The sequence below is a fragment of the Rhineura floridana genome, chromosome 2 (genome assembly GCF_030035675.1).
Source record: "Rhineura floridana isolate rRhiFlo1 chromosome 2, rRhiFlo1.hap2, whole genome shotgun sequence".
In the NCBI taxonomy this organism is placed as follows: domain Eukaryota; kingdom Metazoa; phylum Chordata; class Lepidosauria; order Squamata; family Rhineuridae; genus Rhineura; species Rhineura floridana.
In genome coordinates this window covers 191,245,844-191,267,915 of record NC_084481.1, presented here as the reverse complement: position 1 = coordinate 191,267,915, position 22,072 = coordinate 191,245,844, and the positions used below count along the sequence as shown (strand labels likewise).

The window sequence follows — 22,072 nt, the reverse complement described above, 5'->3', positions numbered from 1 at the left end:
GATTTAAATCTTGCAAGACCGCCTCCATGAAAAACTAAGCTTTCAGCAAGCCCAACTGTATCCCCATACTTTTGCTGCTTGACTAGTCTCAATCCCTTATTTTGTGGAAGCTACGAGACCAAAACAGTGTGCTGTAAATAAGCTTCTGTAAATGCTTTCACCTCAACCATTGCAGTTTTGCCTGTGAACAACCGGCAGCCTTATCTTATGTATGTTTACTCAGAGATAGGCCCATTGTATTCAATGGAGCTTTGTTCTGGGTAAGAATAGACTGGGCTACAGCCATTAAGTAACTTTGTACTGCTTTTCTTATACAGTATTTGAATGCATCTTGGTAAAAGTCTCTTTTGTGTATTTATAACCAAGTGTGTCCTTTGGTGTGTTGGCCATGTCAGAGGGGGAATTTATGGACACACTTCCTCAGTTTTTCTAGAAACTGCAAATTAGCACACGCTAAGTCCATCTGAATCTATCCTTGAGGCATCCAATTCTGTTCCTTACAGAAAAAAATAGGTTTACACACTTGACACTATAGTGTCAAGACTCAGACTCAGAGTTAGCTACTTCCCTTGAGTTCAGCATTCTTGAATTGTACAGTATAGACTTTGTCCATATTATCATAAACGGAAAGGTATTATGAAAAAGAAGGGATTGTCTGAATTGAAGTGAAATTAGGAAGAAATAAAAAGGGAAATAAAGAAATAAAACACACAAAATGTACTAACCTTGCTCTTAGCTATTAATCTCATAGTTAAGCATTCCACATTTCGGTTATATGCCCTTCTATCATTGTAACAGTTGGTAAAGTTTAGCTAGTACACTGTGGCCCACTGTTTTTCTTTCTCCCATGTTCCAGCCAGACTTATTCCTTTAAATACTGAATATATAAAGCATGTTTATGAGAGGGACTCTCTTAGGAATATGTTCACTTTAATCCCCAGTTATACAGATTATCTGTCCAGTGGAAAGATGTACTCACGAGATATGTTCAAGAGAAAGATGAAACTGAGATGTGCTCAGAGTTATGCTCACCATTTCTCCCAATGGGTTAGGTATGTCTCGAAGAATTTACAAACACATACATGAGCGAAGAAAAAACATGAAGCTTTCTGCCATTTATAATCTACCATCAGTCTATTTTCTTCTTTTGGGGTAACATACTAGGTCATAATAGCTACTCTGTTCCCTCTGCATAGACAAAATATTGTTATGTGATTGCCACTTCTCTGAGTGGTGAGATATTCAAGGAACAGTATTTAATATGGGTTTAGTTGCTTTTGGAAGGAGGGGGCCACTGGAGACTTAAGGCATTTTTGTAATATTTGTGTTTATTTAGAAATATACAAGTTGAGCATAAGTGGAGGCAAACATAGCACTCCTACAAATAGCAAATCCTGTTCTTCAGAGAAACACCCTGAGATTTATTTATTTACTTAACAAAATAGATATACTGCTTATTGTAAAAACCTCTATGCAGTTTACAAAAAAAGATGCCCTTTTGTTTTCTAGAGCTCAAAGCTAGCACTCTCTCTGCTTTCCTCTTTTATCAAACTGCTTCTATTGTACTTTTCACACACAGAATTGGTTTGCATTGTCCTAGCTGAGGTAAGTCACCTCAGAGGCATCTCTGTATCTCTTACATCAAGGAAGTATCTTGAGAAATTAGCAAGCAGTCTTCCTAACAAAAGGAAGGTATGGCCCTAGGAACAACTGGCTCTAGCAATATATATGTTATTGTTATGATCAGCTTTGCCATCTTGGCCACTTATTTTTCATCAGCCTCTGGCTCCTTAACTTCCACCCTTTTCATATGGTCCTCAATTAACTAGAGTTTAGCTCTCTAATTAGTGCAGTATTAGTTTAAAATTTCAGACAATTATTGTAAGAGAAACTTACATGAAATGCTTTGAGAACTTAGAAAAAGTTACTAGGGTAGGTTGCTGTTTGGATTTCATTTAGGGCAAAACCTAAGGATCAAATTAGACATGACATTAGCCGTGTCTTTGAATCCTGTGATTGGGATCCTTTTTTAAAAGTAATTACAGTTTTGGGGCCTGATCCAGATTGAGACTGTGGAGCATGAGGATTTTTTTACCCCATCTCTCAATGCTGTTTCCCCACTGCTATTTGCCCTCAAAGCTGCTAAGTAAGGCTAAAATCCAGTACATATCTACTCAGAAGTAAGCTCCATGGGGTTCAATGGGACTTGATCCCAGGAAAGTGTGTATTGGCAAGTGAATGATCCCAGGAAAGTGAGTGAACTTTAATGGAATTAACTGGAATTGAGACATGCTTGGCTCTTCAGTGCATCTAAAGAGCCATTCCTAGAATTGCTTTTGTAGATTAGGCGAGCCACCTGATAGCCTGCGATGCTATAGATGGTCCTCTTTTCTGGACTAGTTTCTGCAAAAACATAATAGTTTGCATGTTTCACAAAGCTGTGTATTTGGACAAAAGAAAAAAAAGTTGAGGGCAACTGTGTGAGTTCAGATGTAATCATACTCCAGAAAAAGTGATCTTGGGAACAGTTCGAAATAGGCCCTATTGTATAAATAAGAATGCAGTGGTTTGAAAAATATGAGAATTAAACTGATGGGCATAAGGGCCTATGAAGAAAACCATTTAAGACAGCAAAAGGATCCGAGTTGCCTCTCCCAATTACAAGCATCATCTGAACCTCCAGCATCCTCACTTGACCATCAGCCCTTTCCACAACTCCCCTCACCACCACCACAGATACATGGTCCCATTTACTGGTGTTACCTCTTGACGAATTGGGCCCTATCAGAATGCTTCTCATTGACACCCAGTAATGAACCCAAACATCTGCAGGATGTAAGCATCAAAGCTAGTTGTCAAGTCACATCATCCACCTTCTCTGCTCTCATTCCTTGAGGCCAGGAGTGCTGTCTGAGGCCTCAGCTATGCCTGCTTCCTGGAAGTAAGTCCCACAGATCTTAGAGGTATTTGATTCTGAATGAAATATGTACAGACAGGATTGAGCTGCTTGGCTGCGATCCTACGTACACTTATTTAGGAGTAAGTCCCACTCTGTTCAGTATTACGACTCACATTCTGAAAAAACTCTCATGGGATCAAAGGACTTAAAAGCCAACAGGTACCTCTGCGAGGAGACTCGCTTTGCTGCCCGACAGCCTCAGCCTTTCCTTTTGGCTTCCCCAACGCTATAATCTGGGTTTTTAATTGGAGTCCGGAACCTGTTAAATTGAACCCTGGGACCGGTTTTCGCTGCCGGGGCTCTGAGCTGAGGGAAGAAAGAGCCTCCCATCCGTGATGGAGATTTTTAGGGAAACGGTTGGTGACCAATGTCAAACAAGTGAAGCAAAATAAAACGGCTCAGGAAGGCGGCACCGACAGCTTTCCCATCTGTCGAGCGGGAACTCCTTTCCCTGGCGGCAGCTGAAGCGCTCCAGCCGCATTCCCCGTTTTCCCTTTCAGGTGCGCCGGCGCCCTAAGCTCTGGCCTCAGTTGCTTCTTTCGTAACTGAAAGGCAGACGAGACGCTGGTGAGGCCATCCCGTTCTCTTCGCTGGCGGCAGCGAGGAAGAGAACCGAGGAGGTGGAGTTTTGCCGGGTGTATGCAGATGAGGCGCCGCCGTAGGGCATTGTGGGGGGTCGGGAACCGGGGTGCACTGCGCCCTTGGCGCATCCTCGAGCCTCGCCCCTTGAGTATCCGAAAGTGTTCGAATGTCTCCAAGCGAGGGAAGTGGGAAAACCACGGCCGAGTGTCGTCCGCTGTGCCTTGAAGTGCTACGGGAAGAGGAGGGGTTGGCGTTCGGCGCTTTAAAACGCATACTTACCTGGCAGGGAAGACACCTTGATCACGAAGGAGGTTTTCCCAGGGTGAGGCTCATCCATTGCACTGCGGGTGTGCTGACCCCTGGGATTTCCCCAAATGCGGGAAACTCGACTGCATAATTTGTGGTAGTGGGGGACTGCGTTCGCGCTTTCCCCTGATTTTGTGTGTTAAAAACAGATTTCAAAAAGGTTGTTGTGGGTGTTTCTCACTTGAAATCACGTCAATTTTTTTTCGGTTTTTTTCTCCCTAGCTTTATTGTGTTGTTATTAGCAGTCTGTGGTACGGATCATAAACTGGTTGTATCGAAAATCAGAATAAAGCTAAAGAAGAACAAAACAATCATAACGCCAAAATACAATTTAAATAACATCCCAGAAGTATATAAAGATCACATAAGGAACAGGTTTGAGGCTTTAAACTTAGTTGACAGAGAACCAGAAGAACTATGGAATGAATGCAAGAAGAATACCTCTTGTTAAAAAGAGAGAAAGACCTCAATGGATGACTGAAGAAACTCTTAAAATGGTTAAAGAGAGAACGAAAGCAAAAGCAAAAGACGATAGAAACACAGTCAGAACCCTAAATGCAACAATACAGCGACTAGTACGTAGGGACAAAGAGAACTATTACAATAGTTACTGTATAGAAATAGAAGAGGACGACAAAAATGGAAGAACAAGAGCCCTGTTCCAAAAGATTACAGAAATGAAAGGGAAATTTAAACCAAGAGTAGGGATGTTGAATAATCCACAGGGGAACACACTGACTGACCGAGATGAAATAAAAGGAAGATGGAAGCAATACACTGAAGAATTCTATAAAAGAGATGCAAGGATGACAGATTCATTCACGGAAGAACCGTATGATGAAGAACCAGAAATTTTAGAATGCAAGGTGAAAGTTGCTCTTAAAATACTTGGAAGAAACAAATCACCAGGAATAGATGGCATACCAATAGAGTTGCTACAAGCTACTGAGACTGAATCAGTCCAAATTTTGACTAAAATCTGTCAAGAAATATGGAAAACTAAACAAAGGCCCACAGACTGGAAGCGTTCCATATACATCCCAATTGCAAAGAAAGGGGTTCCCAGGGAATGCAGTAATTATCAAACTATTGCCTTAATATCCCATGCAAGTAAAGTAATGCTCAAGATTCTACAACAAAGGCTCTTGCCATCTATGGAGCGAGAAATGCCAGACGTCCAAGCTGGATTCAGAAAGGGAAGAGGTACCAGAGATCATATCGCAAACATACATTGGATAATGGAACGGACCAAGGAACTTCAGAAGAAAATTACCCTGCGCTTTATAAATTACAGCAAAGCCTTTGACTGTGTAGAATGATCATGAAAAACTATGGAATGCTTTAAAAGAAATGGGGGTGCCACAGCATCTGATTGTCCTGATGTGCAACCTATACTCTGCACAAGAGGCTACTGTAAGGACAGAATATGGAGAAACCGATTGGTTCCCCATCGGAAAGGGTGTGAGACAGGGGTGTGTTTTATCACCCTATTTATTTAATCTATACGCAGAACATATCATATGGAAAGCAGGATTGGACGAAGAAGAAGGAGGTGTGAAAACTGGAGGGAGAAATATCAATAATTTAAGATATGCAGACGATACTATACTACTAGCAGAAGCCAGTAATGATTTGAAACAAATGCTGATGAAAGTTAAAGAGGAAAGCACAAAAGCAGGGCTATAGCTGAACATCAAAAAGACTAAAGTAATGACAACAGAAGATTTATGCAACTTTACAGTTGACAATGAGGACATTGAACTTGTCAAGGATTGTCAATACCTCGGCACAATCATTAACAAAAATGGAGACAATAGTCAAGAAATCAGAAGAAGGCTAGGACTGGGGAGGGCAGCTGTGAGAGAACTAGAAAAGGTCCTCGAATGTAAAGATGTATCACTGAACACTAAAGTCAGGATCATTCAGACCATGGTATTTCCGATCTCTATGTATGGATTTGAAAGTTGGACAGTGAAAAAAGTGGATAAGAGAAAAATCAACGCATTTGAAATGTGGTGTTGGAGAAGAGCTTTGCGCATACCATGGACTGCGAAAAAGACGAATAATTGGGTGTTAGAACAAATTAAACCAGAACTATCACTAGAAGCTAAAATGATGAAACTGAGGTTATCATACTTTGGACGCATAATGAGAAGACATGATTCATTAGAAAAGATAATAATGCTGGGAAAAACAGAAGGAAGTAGAAAAAGAGGAAGGCCAAACAAGAGATGGATTGATTCCATAAAGGAAGCCATAGACCTGAACTTACAAGATCTGAGCAGGGTGGTTTATGACATATGCTCTTGGAGGTCACTGATTTATAGGGTCGCCATAAGTCGTAGTCGACTTGGAGGCACATAACAACAACACTGTCTTTTTTAGTGAACCATGTCTTCTCATTATATGTTAACCTCAGTTTCATCATTTTAGCTTCTAATGATTTGTTGTTCTTATGTGCCTTCAAGTTGATTACGACTTATGGCAACTCTAGGAATCAGCAACCTCCAATAGCATTTGTTATAAACCACCCTGTTCAGGTCTTGTCAGTTCAGGTCTGTGGCTTCCTTTATGGAATCAATCCATCTCTTGTTTGGCCTTCCTCTTTTTCTACTCCCTTCTGTTCCCCCAGCATTATTACCTTTTCTAATGAATCATGTCTTCTCATTATGTGTCCAAAGTATGATAACCTCAGTTTCATCATTTTAGCTTCTAGGCATAGTAATGTTCAAGATTCTATAACAAATGCTCTTAGTATATATGGAGTGAGAAATTCTAGATGTTCAAGCTGGATTCAGAAAAGGAAAAGGTACCAGAAGTCATATCGCAAACATATGTTGGATAATGGAACAGACCAAGGATTTCAGAAGAAAATCACCCTGTATTTTATAGATTACAGCTGAGATCATGAAAAACTATGGAATGCATTAAAACACATGGGGGATGCCACAGCATCTGATTGTCCTAATGTGCAACCTATATACTCCGGACAAGAGGCTACTGTAAAGACAGAATATGGAGAAACTAATTCTGTGAAACCGATTGGTTCCCACTCGGAAAGGCTGTGGGACGGGTGTATTTTATCACCCTATTTGTTTAATCTATATGCAGAACATATCATATGGAAAGCGGGACTGAACCAAGATGAAGGAGGGGTGAACATTGGAGGGAGAAATATAAATAATTTAAGATATGCAGACGATAACATACTACTAGCAGAAACCAGTAATGATTTGAAACAAATGCTGATGAAAGTTAAAGAGGAAAGCACAAAAGCAGGGCTACAGCTGAACGTCAAGAAGACTAAAGTAATTACAACAGAAGAGTTATGTAACTTTAAATTTAAGAACGAGGACATTGAACTTGTCAAGGATTATCAATACCTTGGCACAGTCCTTAACCAAAATGGAGACAATAGTCATGAAATCAGAAGAAGGCTAGGACTGGGGAGGGCCGCTATGAGAGAAGTAGAACAGGTCCTGAAATCAAAGCTGTATCAACAAGTGTAAAATTATGCATATTGGAGCAAAAAATCTGAATTTCACATATATGCTCATGGGGTCTGAACTGGCGGTGACCAACCAGGAGAGAGACCTCGGGGTTGTGGTGGACAGCACGATGAAAATGTCGACCCAGTGTGCGGCAGCTGTGAAAAAGGCAAATTCCATGCTAGCAATAATTAGGAAAGGTATTGAAAATAAAACAGCTGATATCATAATGCCGTTGTATAAATCTATGGTGCGGCCGCATTTGGAATACTGTGTACAGTTCTGGTTGCCTCATCTCAGAAAGGATATTATAGAGTTGGAAAAGGTTCAGAAGAGGGCAACCAGAATGATCAAGGGGATGGAGCGACTCACTTACGAGGAAAGGTTGCAGCATTTGGGCTTTTTAGTTTAGAGAAAAGGCGGGTCAGAGGAGACATGATAGAAGTGTATAAAATTATGCATGGCATTGAGAAAGTGGATAGAGAAAAGTTCTTCTCCCTCTCTCATAATACTAGAACTCGTGGACATTCAAAGAAGCTGAATGTTGGAAGATTCAGGACAGACAAAAGGAAGTACTTCTTTACTCAGCGCATAGTTAAACTATGGAATTTGCTCCCAAAAGATGCAGTAATGGCCACCAGCTTGGATGGCTTTAAAAGAAGATTAGACAAATTCATGGAGGACAGGGCTATCAATGGCTACTAGCCATGATGGCTGTGCTCTGCCACCCTAGTCAGAGGCAGCATGCTTCTGAAAACCAGTTGCCGGAAGCCTCAGGAGGGGAGAGTGTTCTTGCACTCGGGTCCTGCTTGCGGGCTTCCCCCAGGCACCTGGTAGGCCACTGTGAGAACAGGACGCTGGACTAGATGGGCCACTGGCCTGATCCAGCAGGCTCTTCTTATGTTCTTATGTTCTTATGAACACTAAAGTCAGGATCATTTAGACCAGCGATTCCCAATGTGGGTGGTAGCGCCCCCCTGGGGGCCATTACAGCCTTTCAGGGGAGCGTTGGCATGACTACAAACTTTAGGGGGGGCTTTGGGTTCATTAGGGGGCGTTGACATTTGGCGGTCTGATGCGACAGTTGAAGCATTTAAGTTTAATTTTATTTAATACACAAATCATTAATTTTTAAACTGTTTTGTCCCCACTTAGAATGTATTTAATAGTCTCAGTTCATAGAAACAACACTATAAATAATGTGTGCTCTTTAGAAAAGAAATTCTGAATAGCGGCCAGTGTCATATCAAGGAATGGGGATATTAGCCATGCCCCGGCACTAGGAAATGCTCCGATGCTGTCTTGAGGGATGTTGGAACCAATCACGAGAGAGTGTTTGATAAGCTGGGTGTATTGGTGGAGGGCGCATTCTTCCAACGGATGAGTGCTGTGTTCAAACGGGTGACGCAGACTGTCGGTTATTCACTGGTTTTCTTCAGGAATGGGACACACTTGCTACCTGTTGTTTCTGTGATATTTAAATGAACTTGTTTAACGAAACAATGCCAGTAAACTGAATGAGTTTGTTGTTAAGTAACACAATGTATTCTATTGGTTCATACTGTGTGAACTTCATTAGTTTTTGCTTATGTTTTTAGGATTTGTGAAATAAGGAACAACTCCTATATCTGCAATTTGTTTCTTGCATGTATTTTATGGACTTATATACTCCAGATATTGTGAAGTTAGCCAAAACTCATCAAGCTCAAGGATCACACTAGTATTTTATAATATTTATTTATTTAATTTCATTTATAAACCGCCCATAGCCAATGGCTCCCTGGGCGGTGTACAATATACAATAATACAATAAATCAACAAAAATCACTAGATATAAAATACAGATACATAATAACACTAAACAGTATTGAGATAACTAAAACATTAAAACATTAAAATATATAAAATGCATTAAAATGCCTGGGAGAATAGGAAAGTTTTAGCCTGGCGCCAAAAGGATAACAACATAGGCGCCAGGCATACCTCCTTGGGGAGACTGTTCCACAATTTGGGGGCCACCACCGAAAAGGCCCTGGATCTTGTCATTACCCTCCGAGCTTCTCGATGAGTCGGTACTCGGAGGAGGGCCTTAGATGTCGAACGAAGTGCACAGGTAGGTTCATAGCGGGAGAGGCGTTCCATCAGGTATTGCCGGCCCACACCGTGTAAGGCTTTATAGGTCAATACCAGCACCTCGAATCTGACCCGGAAACAAATCGGCAACCAGAGCAAGCGGGCCAGAACAGGTGTAATATGTGAGGACCCATGTAGAGTGCATTACAGTAATCCAGTCTAGAGGTCACTAGAGCATGAACAACTGAGGCGACGTCATCACCGCACAGATAGGGGCATAGTTGGGCTACCAATCGAAGATGGTAGAACGCATTCCGAGCCACCGAGGCTACCTGAGCCTCAAGTGACAAGGAAGGATCGAAAAGAACCCCCAAACTACGAACCTGTTCCTTCAGGGGGAGTGTAACCCCATCCAGAACAGGATGAACATCCTCCATCTGTGCGGAAAAGGCACTCACCAACAGCGTCTCAGTCTTGTCTGGATTGAGTTTCAGTTTATTAGCTCCCATCCAGTCCATTATCGCGGCCAGGCAACGGTTCAGCACATCAACAGCCTCACCTGAAGAAGATGAAAAGGAGTAATAGAGTTGCGTGTCATCAGCATACTGATGGCAACGCACTCCAGAACTCCGGATGACTGCACCCACAGGCTTCATGTAGATGTTAAAAAACATGGGGGACAGAACCGATCCCTGAGGGACTGCACAATGGAGAGTCCAGGGTATTGAGCAATGGTCCCCAAGCACTACCTTCTGGAGACGATCCGCCAAGTAGGAGCGGAGCCACTGCCAAGCAATACCCCCGACTCCCAACTCCGCGAGTCTCTCCAGAAGGATACCATGGTCGATGGTATCAAAAGCCGCTGAGAGATCAAGGAGAATCAACAGAGTTACACTCCCCCTGTCCCTCTCCCGACAAAGGTCATTGTACAGGGCAACCAAGGCTGTTTCTGTGCCAAAACCAGGCCTAAAACCGGATTGAAACGGATCTAGATAATCGGATTCATCCAAGAGCACCTGGAGCTGGCTGGCAACCACCCGTTCCAAGACCTTGCCCAGAAATGGGACATTCGCTACCGGTCGATAGTTGTTCAAATTATCTGGGTCCAAGGACGACCTCTTCAAAAGAGGTCTCACTACAGCCTCCTTGAGACAGCGAGGGACAACTCCCTCTCTCAAGGAGGCATTGATCACTTCCTTGGCCCAGCCGGCAGTTCCAGCCCGGCTAGCTTTCACTAGCCAAGAGGGGCAAGGGTCCAGTACCAACGTGGTTGCACGCACCAGTCCAAGCATCTTGTCAACTTCCTCAAGCTGCACCAACTGAAACTCATCCAATAATTGAGGACAAGACCGTGATCCAGGTACCTCAATGGATTCAACTGTCCTAACATTAGAGTCGAGATCCCTACGGATGCATGCGATTTTATTTTGGAAGTGCCCCGCAAACTCGTTGCAGCGGGCTTCAGATGACTCTGTGATATCCTGAGGGCCAGAGTGTAAAAGCCCTCGTACTATCTTAAAAAGCTCCGCTGGGTGGCATAAAGATGATCTAATAGTGGCAGCAAAATAACACTTTTTTGCTGCCCTTACCGCTTCTATATACAACTTAGTGGAGGCACTTACCAAAGCATAATTGCATCCGTCAGGAGTTCGCCTCCATCTGCACTCAAGCCTCCTCCTCTCTTGTTTCATCACTCTCAGCTCCGGGGTATACCACGGAGCTGTATGAGCTCTACATCGAAGGGGGCGCGCAGGAGCGATCGTGTCAACAGCCCGGGTCATTTCCGTATTCCACAGTTCGACCAGGGCCTCGACAGGAGCACTAGTCTTATCAGCCGGAAAGTCTCCCAGAGCCTTCTGAAAACCCAGAGGATCCATTAGTCTCCGGGAGCGGACCAACTTAATGGGTCCCCCACCTTTGCAGAGGGAAAGGGACGCCGTAAGCCTAAATCTCAGCAGGCGGTGATCTGTCCATGACAATGGGGTAGATGAAAAACACCCCACCTGCAGATCACCATCTCCATGTCCAGTGGCGAAGATCAAATCAAGAGTATGTCCCGACACATGCGTTGGGCCAGTAGAAAATTGAGACAGCCCCATTGTTGTCATGGCGGCAATGAAGTCCTGAGCTGCCCCAGATAAGACAGCCTCGGCATGGATGTTGAAATCCCTCAGTACCAAAAGTCTAGGGGATCCCAACAACACCTCCAAGACTATCTCAGTCAGCTCAGCTAGGGAAGCTGTTGGGCAGCAAGGTGGGCGGTACACCAACAGAATTCCCAATCTGTCTCGCTGGCCCAACACAAGGTGGAGACACTCCAGGCCAGTCACCACCTGGACAGGGTGCCTGGTGAGAAGAAAAGAGCTCTTATAGACCACGGCGACCCCCCCTCCCCGGCCCTCGGATCTACCACAGTGCTGGACCATGTGCCCAGGTGGGCAAAGCTGGGAGAAGGCAACTCCTCCCTGCTCCCCCACCCAGGTCTCGGTTATGCATGCCAGGTCGGCGCCCTCATCCACAATTATAGCATGGACTAGGGAGGTTTTATTATATACCGACCTGGCATTTAAAAGCAGCACTTGGAGATCCGAGAGCTGGCTGATAGGACAACCCGAAATCCTGTGGATATGAGGAGAACCGGAACAGGGCACAGACACGTCTGGGACGAGTTCCCCTTACCTGGCATGTTCTCCTCCTAACACCATACCTCCCATTACCCGTCACTACATTAATCGGGGGCCCCAAAAGTCCCCCCGCTAAACATAAAATCCTCTCTCCCAGGCACATATTAAAAACACAGAAAATTCATACACACACACACACACTGACATACACACAACACAATCCTCACTCATACAACACAACAACATAAGACGACAAATAACAATGATGATGATGGCGGCATCCACACTCGGGTCAATGACAAAGCGATCAAAGGCTGTAGCAGCAGCAGCAACAGCGCCCACAACCAAAGCACCGATGGCAATTCAGTTCCAGGCAAGCGACAGATGATAACAGATGACAGATGGCTCTCCCTCCCTGGGCAGTGATGGTCCTCTTCCCCCTGCAGGCACTGGATCTCCCAAGCCCCCTCAGCCAGCCAGCTTATATATCCCTTCCAAAGAAGGGACAGATGGAACAGTATCAGGCACAGCTGGCTGAGTACCCGGGGCCTGGTCCTGCAAGGTACCCACGTGCAGAGCAGGAGCCCAAGAAGGAGAGAGCAGAGATGTTATCCAGCAGCAGTGCAGCAGCAGCAGCAGCAGCAGTACAGGCAGGCAGATGGCTCTCCCTCCCTGGGCAGCGATGGTCCTCTTCCCCTTGCAGGCAGTGGGTCTCCCAAGCCCCCTCAGCCAGCCGGCTTATATATCCCCTCCAAAGAAGGGACAGGTGGAACAGTATCAGCCACAGCTGGCTGAGTTCCTGGGGCCTGGTCCTGCAAGGTGCCCACGTGCAGAGCAGGAGCCCAAGAAGGAGAGAGCAGAGATGTTACCCAAGCAGCAGCAGCAGCAGCAGCACAAGCAGGCAGATGGCTCTCCCTCCCTGGGCGGTGATGGTCCTCTTCCCCTTGCAGGCACTGGATCTCATTTTAAATCTCATTTTATTTACTTTTCTATAACTATGTATGTATATTAATAAATCATACTAAGAATTCAATGTGTAATTTAAGTTCAATAAAAAGGCATGATAAAATGATCAGTAATAATAATTGAAAATACCTTAATGCATTACTCATATTTTAAGGGAAGAATAGGAAGCATTGGCATATACTTAATCTGAGGGGGGTGTTGGGCACAAAAAGATTTTGCAAAGGGGCATTGGGTCGAAGAAGGTTGGGTAATGCTGATTTAGACCATGGTATTCCCGATCTCTATTTATGGATGTGAAAGTTGGACAGTGAAAAAAGAGGGTAAGAGAAAAATCAACCCATTTGAAAGGTGGTGTTGGAGGAGACCTTTGCAGATACCATGCACTACGAAAAAGACAAATAATTGGGTGTTAGAACAAATTCAACTAGAACTATGCTTAGAAGCTAAAATGATGAAACCGAGGTTATCAGACTTTGGACATATAATGAGAAGACATGAATCATTAGAAAAGATAATAATGCTGGGGGAAACAGTAGAAAAAGAGGAAGGCCAAACAAGAGATGGATTGATTCCATAAAGGAAGCCACAGACCTGAACTGACAAGACCTGAACAGGGTGGTTTATGATAGATGCTATTGGATGTCACTGATTCCTAGGGTCTCCATAAGTCGTAATCAACTTGAAGGCACATAAGAACAAATCATTAGAAGCTAAAATGATGAAACTGAGGTTAACATATAATTAGAAGACATGATTCACTAAAATAAACAACAAAGCTAGGAAAAACCAAACAAGAGAAGGACGTAATTTTATCAAGAAAACTCACACCTAAATTCAGAAAATGACCGATAACGAAAAAAATTGTTGTAAAAAACCCCACAAGAACCTTTTTGAAATCTGTTTTTAACACACAAAATCAGGGGAAAGCGCGAACGCAGTCCCCCACTACCACAAATTATGCAGTCGAGTTTCCCGCATTTGGGGAAATCCCAGGGGTCAGCACACCCGCAGTGCAATGGATAAGCCTCACCCTGGGAAAACCTCCTTCGTGATCAAGGTGTCTCCCCTGCCAGGTAAGTATGCGTTTTAAAGCGCCGAACGCCAGCCCCTCCTCTTCCCGTAGCACTTCAAGGCACAGCGGACGACACTCGGCCGTGGTTTTCCCACTTCCCTCGCTTGGAGACATTCGAACACTTTCGGATACTCAAGGGGCGAGGCTCGAGGATGCGCCAAGGGCGCAGTGCACCCCGGTTCCCGACCCCCCACAATGCCCTACGGCGGCGCCTCATCTGCATACACCCGGCAAAACTCCACCTCCTCGGTTCTCTTCCTCGCTGCCGCCAGCGAAGAGAACGGGATGGCCTCACCAGCGTCTCGTCTGCCTTTCAGTTACGAAAGAAGCAACTGAGGCCAGAGCTTAGGGCGCCGGCGCACCTGAAAGGGAAAACGGGGAATGCGGCTGGAGCGCTTCAGCTGCCGCCAGAGAAAGGAGTTCCCGCTCGACAGATGGGAAAGCTGTCGGTGCCGCCTTCCTGAGCCGTTTTATTTTGCTTCACTTGTTTGACATTGGTCACTAACCATTTCCCTAATCCTTGTGGGGTGACGGCACTCCGACTGGGATTATTAGGTGGCTCGGGCGGAGGCGCACCTGAAAGGATAAACGGGAACTTACTTCAGTAGATGGTACAATCCATGTTAGAGGTTTCTATAAACATCGTTTGAAAGTGTTACGGCACTGGGCTGTCTCATGAAACTTCCCTTCTGAAAGGGTTGCAGTCCATTTTCCCGTCTGAGCCTCTGAACCCTGGTGGTGGAGACTGTCCCTTGCCAGGGTCGCTTTGGCTGCGAAATCATTCCATTTTTTTTTTCCTGTGAGAGGTCAAGATGGAGCCGCAGGGCGCCCCTGAAGACATATGAGGAGCCCGTTTTGCGCCAAAGTTTACGCACAGCCGTCTGGTTTCAATTCGACGCTGCTTAGGCTTCGCTGAAACCTCTCTGGATCTCCCGCTCATTTTTCAGAACGTCTTTATATTCCTTCCTTCCTTTTTGCGAAGAAACCGGTTTTGAATTAACCCTACACACGCTTTATGTACTGCAGTGCAGTGGTAAAAGCTTTGTTTGTGGAGGGGGGAAAACCCAAAGGCTTCACTTCAAAACCAGTTGCAGGTCAAATGTAGGTGAGCCCCATTGCATTGTCCTCCTACTCAATATGGGGAAAAGTATTGTAGGCTGCCTTGGGACGAGTTTATCTGTGGAAAGGCTGCTAGTAAATTTACAAATACAGGCGTACTTCGGATGCCTTTTGTTGATGATGAGGAGTGCAACCAAACGCAGTTGTTAGGGTTTTTTTTCAGGTTCCTGAGAAGTCCAGTCTCTTCTTTCACATTAATTCTCTTGAAATGACACCCTCCCCCAATGTTACATGAAACTCAACAGAAATTGATCCCAATTTCCCCCTCGGTGGCGCAGAGTGGTAAGCGGCGGTAATGCAGCCGAAGCTCTGCTCACGGGAAGGAGGAAGTCGAATCTCTGGTAAAAGGGGTCGAGGTCCACTCAGCCTTCCATCCATCCATGGTTGGTAAAATGACTACCCGGCATATGCTGGGGGGTAAAGAAAGGCCGGGAAGGAACTGGCAATCCCACCCCATATATACGGTCTGCCTAGTAAACGTCGCAAGACGTCACCCTAAGAGTCGGAAATGACTCATGCGGGGACACCTTTACCTTTTAAGGACTCAAAACATTTATTGTCCCAAAATGCCTGCAGGCACACGCAACAACCTCCACTCCCAACAGAAGACAATACACTGAATAATATGCCTGTAAAGAATGGGATTTAAATCTATCTGGCCTGAGAAATATGTTTAATATATTTTCCTCTGGACATAGGTAATCTGGTGAGGGACACAGAATACAGCTTTACAGGGCAGAGTTGGCCAGGTAAAGTCATCTGTATTAAATTGAGGCAAAAATATATCTCACAGGAGATTTAATGCTTCCCTTCCTTTGTAAGTTTTTATTTCAATAAGGCGCATGGTCAGGGCAAACCAGCCGATGTCATTTTCTGGTGCAATGTCAGTAAAGCTACAGGGAAAGGAAAACAAAAATATTGTAATACAAATTGCAATACAAATCAAGCCTTCTCTGGAAGGACATAAGAACATAAGAAGAGCCTGCTGGATCAGGCTAGTGGCCCATCTAGTCCACCATCCTGTTCTCACAGTGGCCAACCAGGTGCCTGGGGGAAGCCCGCAAGCAGGACCCGAGTGCAAGAACACTCTCCCCTCCTGAGGCTTCCGGCAACTGGTTTTCAGAAGCATGCTGCCTCTGACTAGGGTGGCAGAGCACAGCCATCATGGCTAGTAGCCATTGATAGCCCTGTCCTCCATGAATTTGTCTAATCTTCTTTTAAAGCCGTCCAAGCTGGTGGCCATTACCGCATCTTGTGGGAGCAAATTCCATAGTTTAACTATGCGCTGAGTAAAGAAGTACTTCCTTTTGTCTGTCCTGAATCTTCCAACATTCAGCTTCTTTGAATGTCCACGAGTTCTAGTATTATGAGAGAGGGAGAAGAACTTTTCTCTATCCACTTTCTCTTTTTTTTTTTTTACAATAATTTTTATTCAAATTTTCATAAAACAGAGAAAACAAAATCATAAAACATTCAAAGACAAAAAACAAAACAAAACAAAAATGATTAAACAAAAAAAAATAAAATGTTGACTTCCCATTTGTCACATATCAAATCAGTTATCATGTCTCCTCTGACCTGCCTTTTCTCTAAACTAAAAAGCCCCAAATGCTGCAACCTTTCCTCGTAAGGGAGTTGCTCCATCCCCTTGATCATTCTGGTTGCCCTCTTCTGAACCTTTTCCAACTCTATAATATCCTTTTTGAGATGAGGCAACCAGAACTGTACACAGTATTCCAAATGCGGCCGCACCATATATTTATACAACGGCATTATGATATCGGCTGTTTTATTTTCAAGACCTTTCCTAATTATTGCTAGCATGGAATTTGCCTTTTTCACAGCTGCCGCCCACTGGGTCGACATTTTCATCATGCTGTCCACTACAACCCCGAGATCTCTCTCCTGGTCGGTCACCGCCAGTTCAGACCCCATGAGCGTATATGTGAAATGAAGATTTTTTGCTCCAATATGCATAATTTTACACTTGTTTATATTGAATTGCATTTGCCATTTTTCCGCCCATTCACTCAGTTTGGAGAGGTCTTTTTGGAGCTCTTCGCAATCCCTTTTTGTTTTAACAACCCTGAACAATTTAGTGTCGTCAGCAAACTTGGCCACTTCACTGCTCACTCCTAATTCTAGGTCATTAATGAACAAGTTGAAAAGTACAGGTCCCAATACCGATCCTTGAGGGACTCCACTTTCTACAGCCCTCCATTGGGAGAACTGTCCGTTTATTCCTACTCTCTGCTTTCTGCTTCTTAACCAATTCCTTATCCACAAGAGGACCTCTCCTCTTATTCCATGACTGCTAAGCTTCCTCAGAAGCCTTTGGTGAGGTACCTTGTCAAACGCTTTTTGAAAGTCTAAGTACACTATGTCCACTGGATCACCTCTATCTATATGCTTGTTGACGCTCTCAAAGAATTCTAATAGGTTACTGAGACAGGACTTTCCTTTGCAGAAGCCATGCTGGCTCTGCTTCAGCAAGGCTTGTTCTTCTATGTGCTTAGTTAATCTAGCTTTAATAATACTTTCTACCAGTTTTCCAGGGACAGAAGTTAAGCTAACTGGCCTGTAATTTCCGGGATCCCCTCTGGATCCCTTTTTGAAGATTGGCGTTACATTTGCCACTTTCCAGTCCTCAGGCACGGAGGAGGACCTGAGGGACAAGTTACATATTTTAGTTAGCAGATCAGCAATTTCACCTTTGAGTTCTTTGAGAACTCTCGGGTGGATGCCATCCGGGCCTGGTGATTTGTCAGTTTTTATATTGTCCATTAAGCTTAGAACTTCCTCTCTCGTTACCACTATTTGTCTCAGTTCCTCAGAATCCCTTCCTGCAAATGTTAGTTCAGGTTCAGGGATCTGCCCTATATCTTCCACTGTGAAGACAGATGCAAAGAATTCATTTAGCTTCTCTGCAATCTCCTTATCGTTCTTTAGTACACCTTTGACACCCTTATCATCCAAGGGTCCAATTGTCTCTCTAGATGGTCTCCTGCTTTGAATGTATTTATAAATTTTTTTGTTGTTGGTTTTTATGTTCTTAGCAATGTGCTCCTCAAATTCTTTTTTAGCATCCCTTATTGTCTTCTTGCATTTCTTTTGCCAGAGTTTGTGTTCTTTTTTATTTTCTTCGTTCGGACAAGACTTCCATTTTCTGAAGGAAGATTTTTTGCCTCTAAGAGCTTCCTTGACTTTGCTCGTTAACCACGCTGGCATCTTCTTGGCCCTGGCGGTACCTTTTCTGATCTGCAGTATGCACTCCAGTTGAGCTTCTAATATAGTGTTTTTAAACAACTTCCAAGCATTTTCGAGTGATGTGACCCTCTGGACTTTGTTTTTCAGCTTTCTTTTTACCAATCCCCTCATTTTTGTGAAGTTTCCTCTTTTGAAGTCAAATGTGACCGTGTTGGATTTTCTTGGCAATTGGCCATTTACATGTATGTTTAATTTAATAGCACTGTGGTCACTGCTCCCAATCGGTTCAACTCGCACCAGGTCCTGGTCCCCACTGAGGATTAAGTCCAGGGTTGCCGTCCCTCTGGTCGGTTCCATGACCAACTGATCTAGGGAATAGTCATTTAGAATATCTAGAAACTTTGCTTCTTTGTCATGACTGGAACACATATGCAGCCAGTCTATGTCCGAGTAGTTGAAGTCACCCATTACTACCACCTTTCCTAGTTTGGATGCTTCCTCAATTTCATAGAAGTGTATAAAATTATGCATGGCATTGAGAAAGTGGATAGAGAAAAGTTCTTCTCCCTCTCTCATAATACTAGAACTCGTGGACATTCAAAGAAGCTGAATGTTGGAAGATTCAGGACAGACAAAAGGAAGTACTTCTTTACTCAGCGCATAGTTAAACTATGGAATTTGCTCCCACAAGATGCGGTAATGGCCACCAGCTTGGACGGCTTTAAAAGAAGATTAGACAAATTCATGGAGGACAGGGCTATCAATGGCTACTAGCCATGATGGCTGTGCTCTGCCACCCTAGTCAGAGGCAGCATGCTTCTGAAAACCAGTTGCCGGAAGCCTCAGGAGGGGAGAGTGTTCTCTATTATTATTTTTTTAAAATCAATTTGTGAACGAATTTTGCCCAAGTTCCTGCAGAACTGCTGTTAGATCATTCTAGACAAATGGTCAGATTTGATTCAAGACAGATCAGACTGCCTATCTTCCTGGAACAGAATTGCGTTGCTGCTTATTATTTTTATTAATGTGTACATGTATTAATGTGTACATGTAACTAGGCATCCAGGCTGGAATCAATAATTATTTCTGTGTAAGAACTGAAGTAATTTCCCCTTTAAAACGACAATAGCATTTTGTTTCAATTTTAGCAGAACAAATATTCTCTCTAGTGCTTGAAAGGGGAAGCACCCATTGTCCAAGGAAAAATGGGTTTTAATTTTTTTTCTGAATTGGTGAGGTATTGGAGTGGGAGAGAGAGCAGTTACCCTTGCTAGTTTTTCACTGATTTAGGCTGCGATCCAATACACACTTACCTGGGAGTAACTCCCATAGAACCCAATGGAGCTTACTTCTGAGTAGTAGTGCATTGAAGTCTTAATCTAGATGTTTTATGGTTTTATCTCCCTTTTTCATGATTTTGTGTAGGTGTTGTGTTTCTCTTGTGCTGTACTTTAAAACTGCCCTGAAATCTGATGGTGACATAAAAATATGTTCAATAAAGGATTGCATTAATACTTCCACATTCAATCAACCAACTTTTACAGCAATTCCAGCACTGTTCCTGATACAGGTGTGTGTATTTTACATGTTATGGATATTTGGCTATTAGAAGAGGAACCCTTTTCAGCCTGAGAGCCACATTGGCTTCTGAGGGCCACATGCCAGTGGTGGGTAGCATCAGGAAAAGGTTTTTGTTGTTGTTCAGACTTCCTGGTAGAAAAATTGGCCTATGTGCAAAAAAGTTACTTCCCACTAATAAGATATGAGCTTATCCTTGCACCTGTGTTATCTGGTACAAGCTACACTTCAAGGCTACTATGGCAAGTTTTGCTAATTTGAAGAAATGCCTCTGTGATGAGATCTTATGTATACCCAAGTATGGAAAGTTCCAGTCAACTAGCCCTCTGATTGGCTGAGAGAGGCAGTTTGCTGTTGCTAGGCCTTGTTCTATAAAAGTGATTCGGTTCCTTTGTCCTATGCCTCACACCTTGAATCCTGACACCTGTGGACATCCCTGTCCTGCTTGCTGGTTCACTGGGGTAATTTGCTCTATGTGATTTGCATTAAGTGTTAGGCAAGTTAGCTTTGTCATTTTATTTCTTGTCTTACTCCCTAAATGTGTTTCTGTACTCAATACCATTTTATTCTTATAACTTTGACTATTATAAATGTTCTTTTATGCTGCCGTTTTAAAATAATTATTAATAAATATACCTTATACTTTGGTGTGGTTTCTTGGATGCGAGTTTGGTACTAAATCGAGTCCTAACCAATTTGTCGAACTCCTAGTGAGTAGTTTTGGGGTTTTGAGGTTCAAGGAACAGTTTGCTTTTTAGCTGTTGTTCTATTGAATCTCAAGGGACATCCAGTGTACAGCCTGGGGGACTCCCAACCCAGGTTGGAGTTGATTTTAGGAGGGGTGGCAGCATTCTACCTTGCAGGGTTGGTTTTACTCTAGTCATTTGGCACCTATTACGCCAACAAGGCTCTGGACCTAGGGTTTTGGGACCAGCAGTTCTTGACAGGTGAGGCAAGGCAAAAGTGGGTGGAGCAACAAATGTCCATTTTACTTTAGGACAGGGAACTAGTTTCTACATACAGTCACACACCCCTCTACATCCAGGCAAGCAAGAGGCATTATCGGAGTTCAGTGGCACATTCCAACCAGACAAAACCACTCAAGGCCTATGTGAAGCAGGGCCAGGGAGAGGAGGGGCCTGGGGAGAGAGGATTTGCCTAGGGAGGGTGGAGGTGGCTGGGGAAGTTCTGAGAGCCAGACAGAGGGGCTTGGAGGGTTGCATTTGGCTGTTAGTGGGCCTGAGGTTTCCATCCTGATCTAATGGATGCCTGCCACAGATACACAAAAATGTGCATGCACACACATACTGCAGACATACACCTAGTGTTACTGGTGGCCCATCTTTGTCTTTTCCAAGATACAAAGTAATTACAAATTAGTTTAGCCAAAGAACATGGTGGAACAGAAAGGTGAATTATTTCTTGGAGCAATGATAATTCCACAACACGCCCTCCAGCTCTGAAATGTTACTGTCTGTACATAATGTTACGATCAGACAGTGTTTATTCCCGCTTTAATGAGTGAGCTCTTCAGAAATATGTTTTGAAACTTGCTTAAGATGTAATTCTATTTCAAAATCACTGCTAATGTGAACATGGCTCCCTTTGAATTTTTACAGTCCACTATTGTTGTTTGTATTCTGGAAAGAGTCCAAGACCCATGCAGAATTAGTCAATGCTCTTCCTATACAAAAGTTGAGGAAAACACTAACTCAGAAACAAGAATAACCTTTGCTAACTATGTGCTGCCTTGTAATATTTCTGTGCTGCTTAACAGTTAAAACAGCAGGAAGATACTATCACCATCACAGTAGACTGACTGTAAAAGCCTTTATTAAACAATTTCACACTTTTTACAAATTCGAATGATATGAGGGAAACCATGAGACTGACATCAATCTGTTTCCATATAGCTAGTTCTTCCAAACTGGAAAAAACTAAAGCTATGAAAGATGATCTCCCATTCCACATTCCATACCAACCCATGGTGTCAAAAGAAAAACTGGTCTCTGCTCTAGTTGTACTGTAGAGAAACCTGGCAAGAACACATCAGGAGTGTCATGAAATTGTAAATTTCTGTAAATTTGTTAACCTGGTT

At 43.6% G+C, this 22,072-nt stretch overlaps 2 non-coding genes across 2 annotated transcripts; one reads left to right on the top strand and one right to left on the bottom strand.

The window, feature by feature from the left end:
- The first annotated feature begins 3,812 nt into the window (after positions 1–3,812).
- LOC133378616 (U1 spliceosomal RNA) lies at positions 3,813–3,976 on the top strand. The gene has a single exon (XR_009761063.1). It is a non-coding gene; the product is annotated as a U1 spliceosomal RNA (small nuclear RNA).
- Positions 3,977–13,915: 9,939 nt separating this feature from the next.
- Positions 13,916–14,079, bottom strand: LOC133378615 (U1 spliceosomal RNA). The gene has a single exon (XR_009761062.1). It is a non-coding gene; the product is annotated as a U1 spliceosomal RNA (small nuclear RNA).
- Between the last annotated feature and the right edge of the window lie 7,993 nt (positions 14,080–22,072).